General features: G+C 36.7%; 1 pseudogene; it reads right to left on the bottom strand.

The window, feature by feature from the left end:
* Nucleotides 1–19,200: 19,200 nt before the first annotated feature.
* On the bottom strand, nt 19,201–19,354 carry LOC122812386 (annotated as a pseudogene).
* Nucleotides 19,355–20,539: the final 1,185 nt, after the last annotated feature.

A 20,539-nucleotide genomic window follows, 5' to 3' on the forward strand; every position in this document is an offset into this window, starting at 1 on the left:
GTGATGTGGTTAGTATATAAGGAGAACAGTAAGGGACTGAGAATAGACCCTTGAGGGACTTCTATGGTAACGGGCAATAGGGAGGCAAGCTGGTCTTTCCAGAGAACCATTTGCTGACAGCCAGATAGGTAGCTATTAAACCATGCAATAGACAAGGGGTTTATGTTTATGCTAGATAGATAATTGAGAAGAATGCTGTGGTTAACCATATCAAAGGCTTTTGATAAGTCTAAGAATATGGAGGATACAAACAGACCATTGTTTCTGTGGTGGTTAACTATATCCGTGAATGATAGGAGGGCTGTGGTGGTGCTGTGAGATGGTCTAAAGCCATGTTGTGAAGCAGAGAGAATGTTGTTATCTTTGAGGTGTTGCATTAGTTGAGTGTGAACCACTCTTTCTAATATTTTGGACAGAGGTGACAGGATTGCAATTGGACCATAACTGGTCAGCTCTAAGGAGTTTCCCACCTTGTGTAGTGGAATGATATGTGAGGTTTTCAATGAGGTGGGTACTTTATTTTCTAGCAGTGATCTATTTATGAGAATATAGACTGGGTAGGCTATGCCATCAGCTGATATCTGAAGGAAGTCTGCTGGGAGCTTATCGGCTGCTAGTGTGGTTGGTTTTAGTTTTTTGAGGAGCTTCGAAATTACCATGGTAGACACGGGGTGAAGGTTGAAAGTAGGGATGTTGGGTTGAGCGTTGAGAAGGGTGGGGTATTTGTTGGTGTGGGACTACTGGTACTGTATTGGGCATTGGCCAGGGTTTGGACAGTTTCAGTAAAGAATTTGTTGAATTGTGTGGGAATGTCTTCAAGATTGCTAGGTAGCACTGGGGATGGCATGGTGGTTTTTCCTGGGCATAGTATGCTATTTAATGTAGCCCAAAATATCTGGGGGTATGAGCATATTTTTCTTGAATGTTTTTGTAGTAATTGGCTTTGTCTAGTTTGATTTAATTTTGCCTATGACATAAGGTTTTATTTCTCTGATACAGTGTACAAGCTTTGTCTCTTTCTTTCATTTTAATTTTGTTATCTTTGGTGAGCCATGGGGCATAGTTAGTTTTTATTCTAATGGTTCAGGAAGGTGTATGATGGTTTAGCATGTTTAGGAAGGTTGAGTTGAAATGCTCAATGGCTTTGTCTAGGGCTAGTTGTTTAAGGGGACTCAGTGGACACTGTAGCTTTTGGATGAAGTTAGTGGCTTTAAACTTCTGTTTTGTTGAACTTCCCTGAGAATGGGTTGATTGATAGACTGTGATTCATACCTAATTAGGTAGGTTGGATGATGGTCACTTAGGCTGTCTGGGAGACAGCCTGATAGGTGAGCCTGAGCGGAGTCAGATACTAGGATCCAATCCAAGATTGACTGGCATTTGGATGCTTTGTCATTTCTTGTGTGAGTTATAATGGTTTGGATAAACCTGTGGAGGTTTAGAAAGGCAGAGGGATTGTGGCTGGAACATTTTGTCCAGTCTATATTGAAGTCCCCTAGTAGTATGGTTTCATGTGGAAAGGAGTTGGACAGCCAGTTGAGTAGGTGCTCCATAACAGTTGTGTTATTGCCTGGTGGGATGTAGCCACCTGCAATAATTATGTGATTTTTTGGGATTTATTTCTAGTTTGCCAAGGATTAGTTCTACATCTTTGATTTCTGAGTTATTGTAGTCTAGTTGCTCTATGGTGAAGTGATTTTGGAAGAAGATTGCTAAACCCCCTCCCTTTTTTCCTAGTCTATCTTTTCTAATCATATTGTAGCCCAGGGCAGTACTTTCATCACTGTGGTATTCTGGTTTAAGCCATGTTTCTGTTAATATTGTGAATTCAGTTTTGTATAGGGTAAGCAAAGAATAAAGGTCATGTGTTTTATTGAGTATGCTTCTTAAATTGATGTTTAAGAAGAAGGTAGATGTTTTATATCTATTATAAAGGGCATTTAGCTGTTTTGGGGTGGGGTTGATAGGTGATGTACATCCTGGGTTGGGGTGTATGCCACCACAACTAGTGAGTGTTTTGAGTAAGTGTGAGTAGTGTTTGCTAAATTTGTGTAATATTCTGTTTAGTCTTTGAGAGCTATACGGGTTTATTTTGAATGTTAGTTTGTAGTGTGGATAAGCAAGTTGTTGTGTGTGGGTGAGGATGTATTGCTCTACAGGGATGCTATTTAGTTTGGTGTGGTTTATTGTGGAGTCTGTCTGCCGGGGGGAAGGGTGTGGTTTCTGAGTTGAGTGTGGTAAGAGGTTAGGTTGGAAAGAACAAGCAGAGTAATGATTATAGTAGGGCAGAGTAGTACATTTAGTAGTTGGGTTGGTTGTGTGTAGGGAATGGTGTACCCAAAAACAGTATAAGGCAGACATATAAATAGGAACTCAAATAAAAAATGACTTCCTACAATATCAACAAACCCTAGAAAATGTATAGGCCAATGTCTAGATGTTGAAACAAGGTTTTAAAGAATGCACCCTGAACAGAACACACAAATCTGTAAAAACTATCAAAAAATATGTTTTTGCAATACACAATTTGTTCCCATGTGGTGTTCTTAATCCTTAAATACTGAGATAAATACTCATTATAAGTAGTTGCTCATGACTGAATAGCGATGACTAAAATGTTAAATATAATATACACCGTTTAATACAAAATGCAGAAAACAACTGGTCAAGAACCATACAATATATATATATATATATATATATATATATATATATATATATATATATATATATAGTTATATTGCTCTTATACATATATGATCAGAAATGGTATTAAATATGAGTTCTTGCTCTTAGCTGCACAAGACCAAATGTTATGTTAGAAATCACAGCCTATGAAAGTCACCAGAAAAATAACGAATGAAAGAGGGATTACTGGCCCATAAAGCAGATTGTATGGCTGTAAAAAACATAAACCAGTTCCATAATCACAAAGAACCCAATGATTAGGCCTCAAAAAATGATCTTAATGTGTATTACACAACTGGACCACTAATCCCAGGTCATATATTCAGCTGTAATGTCATACACAAAAATAATTAAATCCAGTATGCTCAAAAATTCATATGCTGTTCTTGATCCTTGAATGCTGGTATAATAGTCAATATAAGATGTTGCTCATGGCGGCACTACGCCAAGTCTTCAATGTCCCGATCATTTAGAATCCACAAAAGGATGACAAAACCAAGAAAGCAATGACTGGCCTGTGAAATGAACTCACAGAATTGTGGAGACACTAACAATTTCCTTAATCACAAAAACACAAACATTAAGACCCAGAAAATGATTCCAATGTATGTTACAGATTGGACCATCCATCAGAAAAAAGTATCTTCAACCAGAATAACATACACAAATTATAATAACTGTAGAAATCATTATTTTCAAGTTTAAAATGTCAGAAATCTATAGATAAACTACTAAACTACATAAATATCAATTTGGTAGAGATATACAAAACTTTTCCTGTCAAGTAACTTGAAGATATATTGAGTCACTGCATGTGAGCAACTCAAGGAATCCTCATTCAGATGCTGCTTTGAAAAAAGAACTGCAATTGATGACATCTACCCTACAGAAACTATTTTTGAAGATGGATGGCTTTACAAATGACTTAGAAAACCTCATTAGCCAACTTTGCTCACCTTTGTCTGACATTGCTCTACGTTGCTCTACATTGCTCGTCGTTGCCTGACATTGTGCTGGTTAGCACGGTGCGCAACTACACGCAAACATGTTCTGTTTGCGCTAGTTTGCGTGATTCACAGCTACGCACAAAACCATTGCGGTAGTTAACGCAGTACTCAGCTATGAGCAATTATGTTTAAATATGCTTAATACTAGTAAACTTTGCTTAGCAGTGCTTCACATTGCTTAAGATACATTACTTATGCATCCATCAGTATGCATAACCATTTCACCTTCATATATATATATATATATATATATATATATATATATATAAAATTCGTTCACTACTACATAGGCCATTTCAATGCTTTTTACTAAAATTTTTATTTTATTTATTTTTTTATTTATTTTATTTATTTATTTTACATTTGTTTACCGGGCTAGTCCAACTGGATATATTTCCATTTTCAGCAGATGCCCGGGGAGAAAAGCTCCACATATGGGTTAGTACAACAAGTAATTCAATAAAAGATAGCAAAAAAATACAGCGATTAATAAAAAAAGTACATACAGAATTAAGGTGAAAACAAAAATTATATGAGAAAGTTTATGATAGAGAGGACATATTATTTCTATTTACAGTATAGGAGTAGGGGAGTTAAACTTAGTAGGATATTCAAAGAGAGAAATATATATAAGCAAAAGAAAAAAAATGTAACCAACTAGAATTATTAATTAACATGAAACAGAGACTAACAAAGGTATTAGGAGCTAGTTTTTCAGATGGGAGAGGGTCATAAGATTAGTCAGGATTGATGCATGGGCATAGCCAGAGAGTCTTTAGGTGTTGTTTGAGTTTTTGTTTAAAGAGGAAAGGTGATGTTATAGTACTTAGAGTGGTAGGTAGTGAGTTCCAGTGTTTACCTATGGTGTTAGAAAAAAGTGAATCGCCCGCAATGTTGTTGGACTTAGCTATACAAGAGGTTTATTAGAGGAGCGCAGTGAATTTAGATTAGAATAGGGAGATATAAGATCTGAAAGTATGGGGGTATTTTCAGGTTGGTAAAATAACCTGTGTATAAAGGTAAGTTGGGAGACTAGTAGGGTATTGTTCAATTCTAACCAGTTTAGTTGTAATAGATTAAGACAGTGGTGAGTTCTAAATGGATTTCCAGTAGCAAATCTAGCAATGCTATTGTATGCATTTGCTAGTTTAGTAAGGTTTTTTTTCTTTAAGTTAGTGTATATGGGAGAAGCATAAAGAAGAGTGAAAATAAGATGAGATTGAGCGAGTGTAACTTTAGCCTGTGAAGATAGAAAGTTTTCAATTCTAAATAAGGAGCCAAGTTTTCTATTTACAGTTTTGATAGTGTTATTAATGTGGTTTTCAAAAGTGAGGTTATTGTCAATTGTAATACCTAGGAGTTTAGTGGTAGAGTCAGGGACTATGTGTGTGCCATTATTAGAGGTAATAGAGAAGTCAGTGAGGGGGGACTTCCTATTAGGTCTGAAAAGCAGGAGTTTGGTTTTGTTGGCATTTAAAAGTAGGCAGCGTTTCAAGAACCATGCCTCAACTATGGTAAATATGTTCTGTGTTAGGGTTTGTAGGTCAGAGGAGGTATTGGCAGAGCAGATGAGAGTTGAGTCGTCTGCATATTGAATGCATGTGGCTTGAGGTATTGCTACATGTAAGTCATTTATGAATAAAGAGAAAAGGAGGGGACCTAGGATGGAGCCTTGTGGTACTCCAAGAGTGACTGGCAGAAGAGATGAGAGTGTGTTATCCCAGAGAACAGCCTGTTGCCTGTAACTAAGGTAAGAGGTAAACCATTGAACCGCATTGGTATCAAGTGAGAGAGATTCAAGGGTTTTTAGAAGCAGATGGTGGTTTACCATGTCAAAGGCTTTTGACAGGTCTAAGAAGAGAGCAGATGTTAGGATACTATTATTGCGGTTTTTATTGATACACTCGGTAAATGATAAGAGAGCGGTGGTAGTACTATGAAATGGCCTAAAGCCATGCTGGCATTTAGCTAGTAAATTGTATTGAGTTAAATGGTGCATTAGCTGATGATGAATACATTTCTCCATTATTTTTGCAAGGGGAGATAGGAGAGCTATAGGTCTGAAGTTAGAATACTCTTTTGAGCTACCTCCTTTATGTAAAGGGATTATGTGGGAAACTTTCCAGATAGCAGGGATGGTTCTTTCTGTTATGGTTCTATTTATAAGGAGGGATATAGGATAAGCTATTGATAAGATATAATTTAAATGATAAATGTCAGGAATTATTTTTATATACAGATTTCCAACAGAAAATAAAAAGGGGAGTGGTGGGACTCGAACCGGGAATGCCTCCTCTTTTTGCTTAATTTGCATATACATTTCTTATTATGCTCTTCGATGTCTAAACTGCTAACTGTAGCTAAGCAATGGGCAAACCGCGCAAACACGCACAAATACAGGGAGCTATATCGGGAATAATAAAAAAAAATAAATAAAAGTTTTGCATTTTATAATTGTACAGGGGTTTAGAATGTGGGGGAGTGCAGTGTTGGGTATGTACACATTTGAGCGGACTCGCTCATGTCACTTGACATTTCCCGATTGAGACACTTGCAGGGGCGTGGATTTTTGGACTGCTCGGCAGTCCGACAAGCCCCCTGCACTCGTGCACACTCTGTGTTAGCCTTAGAGTTGAAGCAGCGCACTCTCATTAATATGCATGGCGTGATGCTGTCTTACTCTTAGACTGGCGTTTCCGTGTAAGACTAATTTAGTCTTACACGGAGGATTAGTGAATCCTGGGGAGTGTCTATCCCAAAAGAAATGGAATGGATGGCCCCTACTCTTAAAAGAATAAAAGAAACAAATCCTTGGACTGATGCTAGAAAGAAGAAACAAAAAAACTGATTCCAAGATAGCTGTCCAAAAAAAAATAACTCTTGCAACTACATCTCTTAAAGTATCAACTTATATGCTGCATCACTTGTCATCTGTTTTTATTTTAAAAAGGAGGGTTTCTTAAACAACTGAGAAACAGTAATGATTTATTCAGAATGTTCAAAGGGTCCAATAATTCTTCACAAACAAAGGTAGGTCAAGATGGGTTACTATTTACATTATATATAAGCCAAACAAAGCAACATATAATACAAACATTGACGTTTCTATTCCCCTAGTTGAACTCAATGAATACTTATCTTGTTCATTTTTCATTGATTTACTTATAATAATTTAAGTAATGAATTAACTAATTCAACAAGGTATCATTCATCAGAGTTCAGACTCAAATGTAACAAATTAACATCATATATAATAGCAGTAACAGTAGAGTGTTTTGAAAAAAATGCTGTTATGGAGACTAATGCGCTCTTCAGTTAAAGTATGATTTAGAAAAGTCATGTATGTCCTGGTTAAATAATAGTAGAAAACTCTTACTACAAATGTCATTATTCTGTCTAAATATAATTAATATCAATTATGGCAGGTATCAAAGCTACGAGTGCTGTTTGATCAATCCTGATATGGTGTGTGTGGACGCAGCTGTGTCTGGCAGCTAGTACAAATGTCATTATTCTGTCTAAACATAGTCAATATCAGTTATGGCAGGTATCATACCTTTTAGTCCTGTGTGATTAAGCCTGACATGGTGTATGTGGATGCAGCTGTGTCTGGCAGCTGTTACATGTTGCCGTTTTCATCTCCAGGAAGTTGTGGGTTGCGGCTTGCGATCGAGATTTACTGATGCTTGTATATTAGGAAGAAACATTTGGTGTTTTAGCCTGGATCCAGGGGAAGGGGTGGATAAAACTGTGATTTGGGATATATTTGCAGAGAATAGTTTGTTTATACATCTGCTGAGTGAGAGGTGGGAAGGCTGGAAGAATGTGTTATCTGTTGTTGTGGTGGCTTGTTGGGAGTTTTTTTTTCTGATCTGTTTGCTCTCCGTTCTTTTCCTGGCTGCTGCCTTGCTGAAAGAAAGGGAATTTAGGTTTGAAGTCAGAGTGAAGTGAAGCTTTGCTTCAGGTGCATAGCAAGCTTCTGGTATGCAGCACACGACACACTAACAGAAACAGATACTCCCAGGTTGCTATGCTAGCAGAGACAGAGTGACGATAATGCTTAACGGCCCCTGAGGAGTCTCCGAGAGGATTCTCGGCAATGAAGCTTTTGGTTTTAAAAAAATATATATAATAAAAGGACTTTTTTAAACCACATGTACACATATTGATTGTCTCCCAGCACTTTGTTTAGCTCATTAAGTTGATACTTAATAAAAAAAAAAATGATAATAATAAGCGCAATTTTAGAGTTAAAATGTATTTTGGTCCAAACACATTAAGGACATACATAAGAGTGGAAGTCTAAGTTATTGTGAAAGACTAAGAGCACTTGATCTTGTGCAGTACCTTTTGCAGGGGTCTGGGAGGTGAGCTTGATCGGACGTGGTGGGCATATGTGGATAGCTTATTATAGGGGTGTTTAGCTGACTTTGCTCAATTTTGCCTGACTTTGCCCAACATTTCCCAATGTTGCTCGATGTTGGGCGACATTGCCCGATGTTGCGCTGGTTAGTGCGGTGCGCAGATACGTGCAAGTACATTGCGCTTGTCAGCGAGGTGCTCAGTAACGCGCAATTGGTTTTAAATATGCTAAATACTGCTAAAATGTGTTTAGCAGTGCTTTATATTGCTTAACATAAGTTACTCATGCCTCAGAATGCATAACCATTTCACCTTTATATATATATATATATATATATATATATATATATATATATATATATATATATATATATATATATATATATATATATATATATATATATATATATGTGTGTATATATATATATATATATATATATATATATATATATATATATATATATATATATATATATATATATATATATATATATATATATATATACATAATTCGCTCACTACTACATATAACATTTGAATGCTTTTTACAAAACATATACATGATAAATGTCAGGAAATATTTTTGTATACAGATTTCCAACATAAAATGGAACGTGCAGTAATGGTACTCGAACCGGGAATGCCTTCTCTTTGTGCGAAGGCTCTAACCACTATTTTGCTTAATTTGCATATTTTTTTCTTATTATCCTCTTCGGTGTTTAAGCTGCTAACTCTAGCTAAGCAATGGGCAATCCCGCACAAACACACGCAAATATGAGCAGCTGTATCAGAAATAAAACAAAATAAATACATTTCTTTTAATTTTTATATTTGTACGAGGTTTAACATATGGGGAGTGTAGTGTTACAATGTACACATGTGAGCGGACTCGCTCATGTAACTCGACATTTCTTGGGTTTTGTCAGTGCAGGGGCGTGGATTTTTGGACTGCTCAGCAGTCCAACACACCCCCTACACTCATCCATGCTCCGTGTAAGCTTTAGAGTTGAGGCAGCATGCCCTCATTAATATGCATGGCATGCTGCCGTCATACTCTTAGACTGGCGTTTCCGTGTAAGACTAATCTAGTCTTACATGGAAGATTAGTAAATCCTGGGGTTTGACATTACACAGTAAGTTATACACATTCAGACTTGTGGAGTGTTAGTGATGCTGTTAACTTTTGCCATGATTCAGTAAATAGTTTAGTAAACAATAATTCAGAAAATATTTCTTGCAATCATATAGAAAGTTCAAATCCCTTGAACAAAAGTGCTGCTATGTCCAGGTTGTGTAGTTTCCAAGAGGAAAAAGTTATTTGTGAATGTTCAGAGAAAAATATAATTCTGGATTTATTTCTGCATTATGATGTATTACAGTATTGATGTGAAGCCCGTGAATGCACTCATTGTTGTTATTTTAAAGAAGACTTGATAAATACATTGTTCATTGCAAGTTTCTATTAACACCTTGACAAAAACATGGGAGGATAATGTCTATGATGTACACCTGTTTGCTATAGATTTATTTCATTTTAGTCCTTATGGGGCAGGACATATTGATGGAAAATATTCTGATTAAATCAAGTCTGCTTATGACTTCAGATAAGTATAGAAATGCCTACAGAAGATCTAATAACTCTGTGGAAGTCTTCTTTTGTAATGTGGAAAGTACTTTTAACAAAAATAAACTAAACATGTTACTGCATCTTAAAGGTTATCATTTGATTGTGATAGCTGAGGCATGGAAATCAGACAAGTTGAGTGTTCCTGGTTATCTAAAGTATGAATGCCTGTGATAGCATACAAGAGGGAAGAGACTTTTAATGCTGGTACATAAATTTATTCCTTCTAAGTGCTAGAAAATAAGCCCCTGGAAATTCTGGGGATAGTTTTATATAGCACCTCTAACATAGCTAGAGTTTTGGGTTGTTATCAAACACCAAATATGCATAGTACTATACATATGAAATTTTTAGATATACTTGATAATTGTGTCAGTAATACTCCCCCTTTTAATGATTTCAATTACCCAGATGTAAATTGGGGGGCTCACACTTTTATTAATGTCACCACTCAGTATTTCATAGACATTGTACTTTTTTATGATCTAAAGCAGATCATTAAAGAAAACATTCAGTCTGACAGAATATTAGCTTTGATTTTAACTAATAACAGTGGATTCCCTTCTAAGGTGGAATTCGATGCAATATTAAGAAAGTCAGACCACAGCCTTATTTTAGAAAAGTGTACATTTTCAGTAAAGGTAGGAAAATGTACAGTTATAGTAAAACTGATTATACTTTTATACACGAGAAAATATGTAAGGCAAACTGGACAGAAGTAAATCTTACAGAGAATTTCGACTGTGGTTGCACTATACTGGAAAATATTTTAAAAGAAAGAATAGAATTAATCAACTAAGTACACTGACAAAACAATGACAACAAAAAGTATTCCTTACTGGTGGAGCACATCTCTTTTACAAAACTTAAAAAAAAAATGAGACAATTTAAGATTTTTAAAAGTTATCTAACAAAGTTTAATAAAACAAACCTAAAATATGATAAGTAAAAAAATATATAAATTAAAATAGAAGATGAAAGAAGGAATTACAAAATTAAGCTTTCAATTGATGTTAATAAGAAGGCTTTTTATAGGTACATACATTCCTTTAGAAAAGTTAAAAATACTGTCAGGTCTAAAAATCTGAATGGTCGACTAATCTGAGTGACACTAGTATAGCTAATGAATTCAGTAAATGTTTTTTCCCTTATTTGTTCAAATAATACTGGTTGAAATTAATCTCTGGATTTAACTTATCCACCTGGTATTGAATACCCTATTAACACTTATGATTTGGTCATTAAATCATTCAAAAGGTTGTCTAAAACCACTTCTGTGGGTCTGGATAATATTCCTTCAATGATGAGTTTTAATTTAAGGATGGAACTAGGTTCAGTATTGCAAAATATATGTATCTCCTTACTTAGAAAATATATTTTTTCAGGTTTTAGAAAATGTATACCATTACATTAGTATACAAAAGGTTAACTGCAATGAAATAAGTAATTTCAGATCTGCTAGTCTTGACTTCTGTTATTGGAAAGTGATTCAGTGTTTGGCTTATTGAGATTATAGAATAGGACATTAATAATAAACAATTACATAACATTAGCCAGCATGGATTTACTAAAGGGAGATCAAACAAATTTGATTGAGTTTTATGATTTAACAAATTCAACATTTGATTGTGAATAGGAGTTCTGGTTATGTACTTTGATTTCACTAAGGCTTTTGATGTATTATCTTTTCTAAGTTCAGTCATGCCTTAGTTAAGAATGGTTGCAATCATTAATTAATTGATTGGATTATGAACTGGTTGGTGGGAAAAAAACAGTCTTTATTATCAATGGTTGTAACTCCAACCCTCTTTCAGCAATGTCTGGTGTCCCTCAGGGATTGGTTTTGGGACCACTGCTATTTAATGTTTTTTTTTCACTTCTACTAATAAAATTTGTTGGTATAATAAATATGTCATTGACTGTAAGCTAAGTTTTATAATAACTGGTTCAAATGATTACTGTAATATTAGTGATTTTTATCAGAAGTAACCATTATAGAAATAGATTCCAAGAGAGACATTATTGTTTTATATATATATATATATATATATATATATATATATATATATATATTCTATTGCCTCAAATTTCTCATTTCCTAAAGAGGCAAATTTACTGATCTTGATAGCCAATAAAAGTGACATGCTGAAAAATGTTGCCTAAAAGGATAACTTATATCTGCTACATTTATATAAGACATCTGCTAGATCTGTCATTTAGGATATATATTAATAATACACAATTGAACAGGTTAGACTCAACACAGAAATGTTCACCAAAATATATGCTAAAAAGATAGATGTAAAAAGGTAGATTTGTTTAGTATTCATTACTAATACCTTAGAGGCAAATTAATTTGGGCCTATAAGGTTTTTAATGACAGTATTCTATAAACTATTATAAATTAAAAAAAATAATGATTGCACAAAAAATGCATGAACATTTAAACTGTGCTTTAAAAATAAACAATAGTACAGGTATGAGAGGTTTGCATATTACAAATAATTTTTCAATAATATGGGATAAATTACCACTGTTTCTACACAAGTCAATTTTTTTCAATGGTTCTAAACTTATCTTAGATTTACCTTTTAGAAAAACATTGATCCTCAATGACCCTAGGGTATGAAAACTGGAAGATGAATATATATATATATATATATATATATATATATATATATATATATATATATATATATATATACGTGTAAGCACTAACTGTTCATTTCTATGACTCATGTTCTTTAATTTAACTGCTCAGGAAATGCTCAAAAATCTAAGAATGCTTGTAGACTACTATAGGAGACTCTAATAATGTGTGTAGGCTGATGAAAGTGTTACATTCCACAAAAAAAAAACTCCAGCTATACTCTGTCGCATATCATCTACTCAGAGGCAATCTCTGCTTAACATACAAGGCCATGTCAAACCCAGAGCTATTGGACATGCTACACTTAAAGAAATCCCAATCCCTCAGAGCCACACGCTCCAGGGATCAAAACCTTGTCATCACAATAAACAAAACATGCTGGAGGGATAGGTTCCTGACCCAGAGACTCCCCAAACTCTGGAAAAGATTGCCCATACATGTCAAGCAGAGTGCCTCTTTGGCTCTCTTCAAAAGGAACCTTGACGATTGGATGGGAGAAAGAAAATTCACCCCAGGGATCACGTCAGTTGCCCTGCTAGACAGGGGTCCAGGGAAGAAAATAGTGTGGAAAGAAATAGCCAGGGAATTGTTATGGCTATGGTTGTATAGGCCCTAGGGCTGATAGCCTAGTACCAACCTATGAACCTATGTACAAAACTGAATGTCGTGCATTGTTTTTCTTTTGGTTGTCTGGGATACAATTTGGAAAATGTTTTTATCTACAAATTTAGTGCCTCACCAAACTACCAAGTACAGAAATATATATATATATATATATATATATATATATATATATATATATATGTATATTATTACTGCATTAACTTTATATACACATCCAATTTGCATGCATGGTGCACTTTTCATTACTAATTCTCTGCCCTTCTCCCTCTTTCTTTGCCTTCTGCCTTCATTCCATAATACTTAGTTTCAGGATTCTACTTTCTTAACTCGTTCTTAGTTTTCCTTTAGTTTTGCAAGCCTTATTCTCCTTCTCATGTTTGTCATAAATGTAATATGTATCTCTTGTTTACTTGTACTCTACCTTGTTTTCTGTCTCTTACTGACTTGCTCTGTATCTCATATGCCATGATTTTCACTGTATTCAGTTTTATTTCCCCAGACCTCATCCTTCTTTCCTAAGCCATATATTCAGTACCAGCATCCATATCTCTTGTTTGCATTTGTGTCCTCCCATATAAGTAACTGTCCAGCCAGTTATTTTCCACACCTCCAACTGTTATATTTCAACCTGTCTACCTTATCCCATTTTCTTGAGATAAGGACCACCTATGTAATACTCTTATCTGTTAGACAGCCACCTCTGTATCTTTCCCTGTTCTGCTGTCTATTCCATCTCCTTGCATTTCTTCTTTTCTGCTGTCCACTTCCATCCTGTTTCACAGTCTTTACATCATCTTCCTTTTTGCCCTTCCACTGTCCTCTTCAAGTCTTTATATATTATCTTAAAGTTTTTTTTTTGTAGGGCATACCTCTTGTATTCTCCTCCTTTCTTTCATTTTTCTCACACTTTTTCCACCTGTTTGTTTTACCCACATGCCCCTGAACAGCCTATAGTCTATCCTTCCATTCTCATTCTGGTAAGCCATACTGAGCTTTCAGCTGTTCCAGTATTTTAAGCACTTTAGCTCCTCCCACTTTCTCTTCCAATAAATCTCTGTATCTATTATGTGACGTTCTTCTAAAGTTTTTACCAGTTTCTTTCCCACTTACCTCCTTGTTACTCCTTCTCCTATACTTTCTTTGTTTCTTGTGTCCTGTTTCTTCTTAACTCCATGATTCCCCATCTGTTTATAGCATTTCTGGTTCTGTTACATATTTCCATCCAAGTTGTCTCTCCTCCATCTCCACTATTTTTCTATCCTTCTTTCTTTACCAGTCTGTCTATTTATGATGAAGGTAAGAGCATATGTGGATATGTGTGGCATATTGCAGATCCTACCTTTCTTTACTCAGCCTCAAGGTGCTTCTGTGTATCCATCTTCCTTTTCTTTCCTTTGCACAACCCACTTTCAATGTTCAGGTCTATTAGATGGTTTCTCTCAGTACACAGTATTACTGGTATCACCACCATCTGTACTTTATTTATCATTTCTGTCATATTATATGTTACTTTACTCATCTGTATATTATTTTCCTCACTTTTTTATTATACATCTCACATTTCTCTTACCATTTTGTGCATTGTGGAAACCAGCAGTGCTCTGAGGTATATGGGATATTTTCCTCCTTAATTTTCATTATGTCCACTTTCTTCTCTTTTCCCCATCCTCACCAACACTGTTTTCTTTTTTGACACAACTTAAATCTACTTTACCCCCAAACTCACTCAAGACTGTCAACATGCTTTTTAATGCTATCTCTATACATGTAGAACATAAGGTATAGAATAAATTTGGATTTTACTCTCACCCTCTCTCTCTCTTCCTTCCAGTATTTCCACTTCTATTTTAACTGCTCCCTCCAGTTTCTCACTCACTTTTGTGAACAGTCTGGGTGATAGGGGACACCACTGCCCTGTCTCTCTGTATTTTACCTATCACTAAAAGTCCCCCTTGACCATCACCTTTACCTCCAAGTCAGTGTTGATTACCTTTATCCATCCCTCTGACATTCTTCCCATTGTCCTTCTTTCCATTACCTATTATAAGAAATCCCACCTCACACAGTCAAAATCTTTTTGTAGAACCAATAATATGGTCCCTGCCTTTTCTCCCTTCCCTCACTATATTTTCTTGAAGTCCACTGGCATCCAATAACTGCCATTTTCTGATCTACCTTTTAAGGGTTCAGTTTTTCCTTTCTGTAGTATGTGAACCAGGATCCTGATCAGTCTTGTAACTTAGATCTTTTTCATCTTAAAACTCACATTGATCAAGGATATTGGCCAAAGGTTTGCTAGGTACATATGATCCACCTTCTTTTGGTAGTAGAGCTATCCTTTTCCCTCATTGACTGTGATAATTTTTCTGCCTTTTCAGTTCTTTTGTACTCTACTGCTAACATTTTGCACACTGTTTCACCTTCTCCATTCATAGAACTCCAGTACCTCTTGCTTGTGTTGCTCGCATTTTTAACATCACCTTTCTGGCATCTTTGATTATGTCTGCTTCCAAGCTGTTTCTTTGTGCCTTAGTTAAATGTTGTTTCTTCCACTCTTTCCTCACCAATAGTATTCAGAAGCATAGATGTGAAATTTGGCACAGTTCATTAAACTGCTGCCCCCTCAACTCAAAGTTAAGTTAAGGACCAAAAAATAAGGCATTTGGAGGTAAACCTGAAGATTAAAAAAAAACTCCTCTGTGTCCCTGTAAGCTTCTTGCTACAACTGTAACAAGCTCCTTGCAACAGTTACTATCCCGCATTGCAGCAGTGACCGCAACTACAGTATTAGCAATCATTTATGAAGCCATGACATCCTTGTGGACTCATAAATCAATGCCAGTACTGCACAATCACACCATCAGCACCCCCTAATACCTTAAGTGTGGGTCGGTTCACCCTTTTGCCCCACTCTAGTTATGGTTCTGATTGTGTTCCTTGAAGGTTTTGCATAGATTACTGTCTTCAATTATTTCCTCTCCTTCTCTCCTCTTATTTTTACTACCACACCTTCTTCTTTCTTTGGTTTGTATTTTTTTGTTTTGCTATTTGTTTACAGACTGACCCCCCCAAGTGCCTGCCAGTAGTCTTTCCAGTTACTCATCTGTACATCAGTCCATATCATGCCATTATTGAGTCTAGTGCCCTTTTAATTACACATAGACTTTCAAAGAAACCAGTAGGCTTGGTAATATTTGAATATGGTCCAAGAAAGTGATGGGGTCTTAAAGTAGCTGCTATGTTGAACATGAACTAAGCAATTTGGAATGCAGCAGACTAAAAAAAGCTTGCCAGTTTGGCAGCATAACAAACAATAACTTAATAAACTGAACAGCATGAAAAGCAATAGTTTGGGCAACTGCTGAGGCTTTTTATATAGTTTGATTGACTGACTGATAGGAAAATATATTTCATGTAGTCATAAAAAGTCCACAGTAAGGTGACTCCTCCTTGATGGTCAAAATGCCTTTCTATACCTCAAGAGAAGAAAAAGAATCACTGGCAGATGTTCAGGAACTTTCCTAGCTTACAGAGCAAAGTTTGGAACCAGCAATCTAAGTAACCACTAAGCAAGTAAGTTAGGATGGATAAACACAAGCACTAAATTAAAATAACAGTCTATTCCAGTCATAATAATGTGGCCATGTATAAACATCCAAGGTAATATAGGAAGTATAAGAAGATGAAGATTAGTATTTCCCATGATAGTTCCAACACTGTCAGATGATAGCCTGCATCTAAGATCTTAATGAATTTTTTTTATTTTCAGGGTGGTGATGAGATGCTGAAGTGGTCCAAACTGATATTATAGACCCTGACTTATGCCCAGAGATTGCTAGTGATATGGGGTAGAAGCTACTAAGGGCATTAAGCATAATGCAGCAGCTAGGTCAAATGGATTAAATGGCTGTTTTTTGAGCAAAATTGTAACTAACTTAATTTGTTGCCATACCTATTTGTTTCAATGGACCGTCTTGTCAGGATTTCTATCTGATGTTTGGAAGTAAGATATTTTGTACCAGTATAAAAGTGAAATTCTAATTATTAGTGGATCATTTTCAGTTCATAAGCTATAACAGTATTATTGGTAAGTGTTTTGAAATAATAGTTTTACAACTAATATATCTGTACTTTAAAAAGAGGTTGGATATTAATCAACGTAGGTTCTTAGACAGAAGTTCTTGTTTACCAAATGTTACACTTATATGAATTTAATTGAATCTGTTAATGGCTATAATTTATTTAGATGTAAGATTACATTTCATTTTAATGTATTTTGTTAGACAAAAATACAATATTCCCTCTCTCTCCATTAAGTCTAGAAATGCAGCCATATTAAAGCAGGCCTTCAGAGTGTGCATACAGTTTCAGTGAATGTATTTTCAGTCACGGAAAAAGTCCTTCAGTCAAGAATACGGATAAGAACAGAATGTGCAGTACATTGAGAAAAACAGATCTTAGAAGGCTTGGGGACCAAGGTTAAAGAGGCATGTATATTATTAGGAAATACTTCAGACATAGTTAAGTTAGTTCAATTGGACTGATATGCAAAAAGTCATTGCAGTACAGACACTCGAGTATGCGTGCAGAAGTCAGGTCAAATATCCAGCATTACAGAATATTAATGATATTACTCAGGAGGATAGTGAAAAATCTACAGACATTATTATCAGAAAATGAAAGCAGAAGCTACGGACTATTTCAGTTTATCAGCACTGTTATTGGAGACAGTATTTTATATTGTTAATGGACACTATAATGAGTACAGAAGTTATGGACATCAAGATTTGATTCAAATATTGTTATCTACCTCTATTATACATAATAAAGCATTCTTAACCAAACTACAGTGTATTCAGAATTTGTTCTTAAAGGTACAAGAAGACTTGGTACATAAAGGAGAGACTGGCACCTGTAAAGCACAGTTCTGGGTATTTAACAGATAACGACATTCATTCCAGCCTCATCCTACTTTCCTTCAGTTATTTCAAGTTAATTTCAGTATTTTGTGGTCATATCAGTTCTTGCAATGGCAAACCACCATCAACGGGAGTGATAATATTTGCAGTTAAAGTAAGTCCCAAAACCCCATAGAAACCTTATCAGTAGTCAGACTACGTATATTGTGTAGAGCAGCAGTATTCCTTCAGAGTGTTACTTCAGAAAATCTACAGTAAAGTCTCAAAGAACTTCATCAAAGTAGCAGTGTTCCTTCAAAACATTACTTCAGAAAATCTACAGTAAGTCTAAAAGAACTTCAACAGAGCAGTAGTGTGCACTACTTCAAAAAATCTACCGTAGAGTCCCAAAGAACGTCAGAATCTCCAAAATACCAGTGTAACAGACATTATCCAGTTAACAGTAATGTATCAGAAAACTTCACCACCTCCAAAGCAGAAAACAGACTTTTAAATTTACAATGTGACATCACAGAGCCAAGGAACAAAAGGGAGTTTGAAAAAGCTGTGAGATGCCAGGCTACCTTATTAAAGCAACTTCTACTTTCTTATGTGGGCCTTCATTTTTGTTACAATGCATTTTCTAGCTAAGTCAGGCAGTACATCTCAGAAAAGTTTAAACAAACCAGTAAATGTTTAAATTGTATAAATATGTCAAACAACACTTCCACAGTAAAGACACCAGTAAATATGTGGTTTAAAGTTAAAGCAATCTAAAAATCTGTGTTCCAAAAATGTTAATTTAGATTTCAAGGTTATTAGTTCAGGAATATTAAATCTTTCGAGACAGAAAAGGCTTAAATCACAGAATCAGACTGTAATTTCCCATGATTCGCAGAATGAGTCAGCTTCTATCAGTATGGTTCCAGAATTTAATAACACAAATTCTTGTTTACAGTCTTCAGAAATTAGTACAAATGCTACAGCACATGTAATTCAAACTACAGAGTTAAGTCGCAGTATTGCAAATACAGACATAAAAATAGTCAAAAAAGCAGAAAAGACATGTCACCCCTCCCTGAGCCACACCTGCTACCCCACCACCAGGCTCTGGGGGGACTGGTGCTGCCCCGCTGGGTGGGAAACTGGGTGACCAGATGTTGGACCGCTCTGCCTGGGATGGTAGCTGAATGGTGGTACCCACAGCCTCTGGGGGCAGGCTGGACACACACCTTTGCCCTCCCATCTGTGACACAGATGAGTATCCCAGCTTGGGGTGGTGGAGACTCCTCCCAGCTGCAACTTCACCAGAGGCAGGCCAACCCCGGGGGGCAATGAAAGGCATGATGACCCTCAGACAGGTGTAGCTCTGGGAATAACCCCAGGCTGCAAAGTGCATTTGAAGTGTCAATAATCAGTGTGTCCTGCAATTCTCATTAGATGTTGCAGCTAGTTGCATTCTTCAGCTAAGCATGAGCCGAGTGATCCACCACTCAGAGTCATACTGGTCTTAGCCAGTTACCACAGGCACCACTGCCAACACTGTCACACTGAGAGATGAGTAGGTGAGGTTTCACGGGCATCATTGTGGGTGCCTGTACCTGGGTTACTGGCCTCACACCATGGGATGGCAGGGAGTCCACTGTAGGCTGGCGAGCAACTGAACTGCTGACCTTCTGGTTCTTCAAGCTAGCAGCTCTCAGAGCCAGAGAGAGAGAGAGTGCGTGTACCTCTTGCCCTCACTCATTTGCTTGGTGCAGTTGGCTGTCGGCAGCCATGGAGTGGTAAGGCCCGGCTCATGACAGGACCCCTTCACCTTGATCTGGGCTTGTCAGTTTCACTTCAACTTAACCAGGCAGGGCAGGGATTGCTCCACCCCTGAACCTTGCCTCACTCCCCAGGTGGAGAAGCTCAAACCACATGATGTGACTGTGAGATCCACACTTTGGGGGCCCTATAGTTATGTTAGGAACCTGGGTGGTAATTCCCAGATATGCTCAGAATTAGTCCAAAATGACAAAAAATACACTGAACCCACAGACATTGCCAACATCCTAGCTGACTGGTTCAGCACAAAACTCCCCCCCCCCTCCCCACCAAAAGGGCAAATATCTATCCCAGCAGAGTGCTGCCCCCCTGACATCTCAGATGCTCAGGTAAGAGCCGCCCTCTCCAAAGCAAAAAACACAGCATCAATGGGACCAGACGGTGTCCCGGGCTGCGTCCTACATGAACTCCAAGAAGAGCTAAACCCAAACATAAAACTACTGTTCAATCTCAGCCTTACTACAGGATATATGCCCAAAGAGTGGCGTACAGCAACAGTGGTCCCTCTCCATAAAGGTGGTGCCTCAACGGATCCTGGAAACTATCTCCCCATAAGCCTGACTAGCTTGGTCTGAAAAGCTATGGAAAGGATATTCATGGACCTCATAAATAAAGATATTGGGGACCTACAGACACTGGATCCTACCCAGTTCGGCTTTGTTAAGGGCAGATCCTGTCTCTTAAACCTGGTTGATTTCTTTGAAACAGTCACCAAGGCCATTGACGAGGGGAAGGTGGTCCACACAGCCTACCTGGACCTCGCAAAAGCCTTCGATACAATACCCCACTCGGGCATGATAGATAAGCTCACCAGCTTAAATATAAACCCCTATGTCACTAGATGGATTGCAAACTGGCT

Source organism: Protopterus annectens, chromosome 9.part0 (assembly GCF_019279795.1).
Source record: "Protopterus annectens isolate FY-2018-M chromosome 9.part0, PAN1.0, whole genome shotgun sequence".
NCBI classification, from domain to species: domain Eukaryota; kingdom Metazoa; phylum Chordata; order Ceratodontiformes; family Protopteridae; genus Protopterus; species Protopterus annectens.